At 39.7% G+C, this 4,970-nt stretch overlaps 1 protein-coding gene across 1 annotated transcript in view; it reads right to left on the reverse strand.

The window, feature by feature from the left end:
• The window catches only part of CCDC158 (coiled-coil domain containing 158), a 132,160-nt gene extending 131,762 nt beyond the window's left edge, over nucleotides 1-398 (reverse strand). Inside the window, exon 1 of the mRNA XM_011966211.1 lies at nucleotides 268-398. The gene's annotated coding sequence lies outside the window, so the exon portion shown is untranslated. The remainder of the gene's footprint in view (nucleotides 1-267) is intronic.
• Nucleotides 399-4,970: the final 4,572 nt, after the last annotated feature.

The following is a 4,970-nucleotide window of genomic DNA, read 5'->3' on the forward strand; positions in this document are numbered from 1 at the left end:
CCACAGCCTCCTAACTGGTCTCCGGCCATACTCCTGCCCCCACCCCAGCGCCTCGGACCACTGTCGTAGCTGCCCCCACCGTGGTCTTCCCAGATAACTCACTGACCAGCACCAGTCCGAGCTCTTACCTGCCTAAGAGTCAAGCCCAATCTGGTGTTGCCCACCGGGCCTCCTCCTCTGACACCCCCACCTCACCCCACGTCAAACCCACCTCCCATTGCCACTCCTCACATTCCAGTTTGAACATTTCAAGTTAACAGAATTCACATTTTGCAGCTCTGTTTTCTCAGTCCCCGAATGTTTTTCAAGTTCAATCGTGTTCTCGGCATAGCTGACCCTTCTGCCTCTGGTGACTTGTTCCCTCCGCTGTGCTACAGTTACCCTCTGTCGTTATCTCTAATATAAAATTTATCAGATTTTTGCTGCCCAAATTATCGATCAAATGGAACGCGTCCAGAAAGGCCAGTGTCTGATAGATGCAGCCTGCGGCGTTTAATTCTACTAGCAATCACATTGTGCAGACACCTACAGCAAATAACTTTTTATGTATAAGTTAATTAGAAATATTAGTCTTACATTAAATAATGTAGCTATAAATTTTAATAAAATACATTAAATGACAAAAATTGTTTATCATATCTTTGTAATTTAAGTTAATCCATATATTGGCTCAGAGAGATCTAGGATTACCTACAGAATCGAGCGTTTTAACAGGAAATAATAAGTATTACATGGAAAGGTAAATAATTTAGGTTTTGTGGTCACACAAAAAGCAATTTCTAATTTTTTCTTTTTTATATCAAAACATGAGTGTTCAGTGACAGAAAAATATTTTCCATACCTAATACATGGTTTCCATTGATGTCTCATTTTGTGCTTGTACCCTGGACGCACACAAAAAGGTTTTTTTTCTTTTCAACGTCTTTAATTGAAAGGTGTGTTAATTAGTGTGGCATGAAATTATCTACAACCACATATGTGTACGAAAAGTTGTGTGCCGCTGATTTTACTATAAAATTCACATTTTGAAGTGTCCTGCAGTTTTACAACATTTTTAAAATATTGTATTAAAAACAGTTTCTTAGCTTTTTAAATAAAGAATTAAAAGATCAAGAAAGGAATCCAAAGTCCTTTTCCATTCATTCATTCATTCCACCCATGTTTATAGGGCACCTACAACACGCTATGTGTAGGTTGCAAAAATAAAGCAGGGAACAAATACAGTTCCTACCCTAGTAGTGCTTACATTCTTGTAGAGGAAGATGAGCAATGCACGAATAGATAAGTTCAAATATGCCAGATGGGGATAAGTTGTGGAGACAGAGGTAGGGAGTGTGGAGTTGCCGTTTCATAGTGTGGTCTTGAGAAGACCTCATTGATAAAGTGACATTCAAAAGTGACTTGTAGGGCTGGGGGAAGGGATCTGTGTGGATATTGTGGGACAGAGCTTTTCAGGCATTTGGTTGGTTGGTTTGAAAAATCAACCCAGAGGCCAGTGAGGACTGAGCCGAGTGGGTGAACAAGCAGAGGATGGGGCATTGTGGTTATTTAGGGCCCAAGTCACCAAGAGCTCTTTTAGTAAGGGTCCTCACCTAGGTCCAAGGTTGTTGTGTCTCCCCTCACTGGTTCCTATTGTGCACTAGACCCTGTGCTGGACACTGGGGAGATACAAAGAAGCTCCAGTTTCTGCCCTCAAGGAACCAGTGTCCCTCCTAATGTCAATCCAAATGGTGGCTGGGTTTTGTGAGGATGCAGTTAAGACTCAATTTACGGAAGGCTCAGGAACCTAGAACCCAGGCCTGATCTGAGCTTTGGCACTAGCTTGGGCAAGCCGTTTGAACTTCCAAAGTGTTAGTATTTTCATCTGCAAAATGTGAGATGTAGAAATATCAGAAGGGGCTTTTCTAACGGGGAAAAAAAAAAAACAAACCCTATGACTCTATAAAATCAAAGTGTAGAACTATCTTAGTACAAGAATTTCTGTTAAAATTGTCAGAAAAGTACTTCAGACATCATATATGTGATGCATATATAGGGTCACTTAAAATTTAATTCACAATTTGCTAAGTTCAAAAATAGTCTTGCTTCATCCGACATAACCAGCTTTGTAAACAGGTGGTACTTAGGAAAAAAACACATATTTTAATTTAGCATATGGTATAGATTATGTGAAATTACTTTAACCATTGTGTTTCCTTTATGATTTAGACCTTGAAACTTTTCTTTTGCCGAAGATCTTCAAAACTAAATACAGTGTTAAAGCAGAATTACATAGCAGCCTGGATTAGGGGAATAGATATTTTCCTTTCCTGACTATGGTTTAAAACTTTCTGTTGTACATTGTGTTGGGCATCTGCTTTTTCCCAGTGCCCAGTACAGAGTTGGACATATAGAAGTCATCAATATATATTGTGGAGGGGATAAGTGGCAAGTCATCTCTAATACACTTTGCAAGTACATGGAGCATAAAATATTAAAAGACCATGTAGTTAATGTTCTGACTTTTTTCTCTCTACCAGCAACACAAGGAGAGAAATATATCTAATTAGAAAACTTGAGTTCAAACAACAAATATTTATTGAGCACCAACTGTGTATCAGGAACATCAGTGAACAAAATGGACCAAAACCCTGCCCTCATGTTACTTACATTTCAGTGGTGGGGGACAGATCATAAATAATCACCGTGACAGAATTAATGTACTAGAAGGTGGTAAATGCCATGGGGACAAAGGAAGCAGGGAAGGAGAAGAGGAAGTGTCGGATGGATTGTGACTGAGTCCAAACTTGTTCTTCTTGCCACATGACATCAATCAGTCAAGAGACCAGGAGGTGGAGGAAGGAAAGTGACTTTATTTTGGGGAGCCAGGAAACAAAGAAGATGCAGACCAATGTCCTAAAGAACCATCTTAGAATTATGCGAGCTTTGCCTTGTCTTTTATGTTTAAGTGACAGGGAACCGCAGACATCTGGGCACCAACAAGGGTCCAGGGGAAGTTTGTGAAACTTCTTTGTCCTTGGGTAACATTCTCTCATGTAACAATAACCAAACCTCCTTGTTTCTGTAAATCTAACAAAACATAGCTGTTTATATACTACTTCTTTAATCCTAGGGTTAGTTTCTAAGACTACATGATTGCAGTTTTTGCATTGTATCTTAGTGTTCTAAAATTATCCTAGCCCATGTGCAGGAATGGGTATCCCCTTAAATAAAAAATGGAGTTAGTCATGTTAGTTCTTTTGCTGTTTCACTGTTGCAGTATGGAAACAGAGCAGAGAGGAGCCCCTCCAGGTGTGAGCAGAACCTTGAAGGAGGCAAGGAGCAGCCACGTGACTCTCTGAGGAACAGCATTTCCAGGAGGAATTGTGATTGTATTTCTGGGAACGTATCTTGGCAGCGTGAGTAATTTCTAATATGGGACTACTTTTGAATTAGTTTTAAAAGAAGACTTTTCATATGCCATCTTAATTTAAAGAGTAGAAATGTTTTTGTTCTTTGGAGCCGATTGCAGTTTTAAAACTCAACTTTTTTGAGTTATACTTCACTTCCAATACAATTTTTTTGGGTGGGGGTAGACTGAGTCTCGCTCTGTCGCCCAGGCTGGAGAGCCGTGACTGCAAGCTCCGCCTCCCGGGTTCATGCCATTCTCCTGCCTCAGTCTCCTGAGTAGCTGGGACTACAGGTGTCCGCCACCATGCCCAGCTAATTTATTTTCTTTTTTCTGTTTACTTTTGTTAGAGACGGCGTTTCACTGTGTTAGCCAGGATGGTCTCAATCTCCTTACCTTGTGATCCGCCTGCCTCAGCCTCCCAAAGTGCTGGGATTACAGGCATGAGCCACTGCGGCCAGTCAATTCATTCATTTTAAGTGTACTTTTTGTGTGTGGAAATCATAAAAATCAAATTTTTTTCTTGTCGATATGCTGACAAAATATTTAATAGAATGCTAAAGACAATCTTGGCCGGGCCTAGTGGCTCACACCTATAATCCCAACACTTTGGGAGGCTGAAGCAGGAGGATTGCTTGAAACTAGGAGTTTGAGACCAGCTCGGGCAACATAGAGAGACTCTGTCTCTATTTTCTTTTAAAAATAAAAATTTAAAAGAAGAATAACAGGCTGGGCGCAGTGGCTCTTGCCTATAATCCCAGCCAGCACTTTGGGAGGCTATGGCAGGTGGATCACTTGAGGTCAGGAGTTTGAGACCAGCCTGGCCAACATGGTGAAACCCCATCTCTACCAAAAATACAAAAAATTAGCTGGGCGAGGTGGTGTGTGCCTGTAATCCCAGCTACTCAGGCAGGAGAATTGCTTGAACCCGGTAGGTAGAGGTTACAGTGAGCCGAAATTGCGCCACTGCACTCCAGCTTGGGTGACAGTGTAAGACTCTGTCTCAAAATAAATAAATAAGTAAATAAATAAATAACAATCTTCAGTAAAATCATTTATATTGTTATCACAGTGGTATAGTTTACAATCCTAGACAAAACCAACGAATGCCTTTTAGATACGGGTTTAGAAAATGGAAGTAGTACAAGATTAACCATTTATTTTCTATAAAGGGAAAATACTCAAATTGACAGCGTATAAATTTTGATTCACAGATTGTTTTGGAATGCTTAAATGAAGGTAACATTAGTAGAGGTATAAACATGATGGAAACCTTCAACAGCAAAGAAAATACATGTTTTAAAACAAGAAAATCAATGAGTAAACAACCAAAAAATAAACAGATGAATAAAGCAAGAAAATATATGTAAGTTCTTTTCTTTGTGTTGTATTAGTGTGTAATTATTTTTACTGTCCTGTCTATAATTTATTGGGCTTTTTGAATCTGTGGTTTGTTTCTTTCAAAGGTCTGAAAAATCCTCAATTTTATGTGTATATAAATTGAGAGAGAGAGAGACAGAGGTGGGGGTATTTATTACAGAGTAGGGAGAGAGAGAAAAAGAGAGAGGGACAGAGACAGAGA

This window comes from Mandrillus leucophaeus, unplaced genomic scaffold (assembly GCF_000951045.1).
Source record: "Mandrillus leucophaeus isolate KB7577 unplaced genomic scaffold, Mleu.le_1.0 Scaffold75, whole genome shotgun sequence".
Lineage (NCBI taxonomy): Eukaryota > Metazoa > Chordata > Mammalia > Primates > Cercopithecidae > Mandrillus > Mandrillus leucophaeus.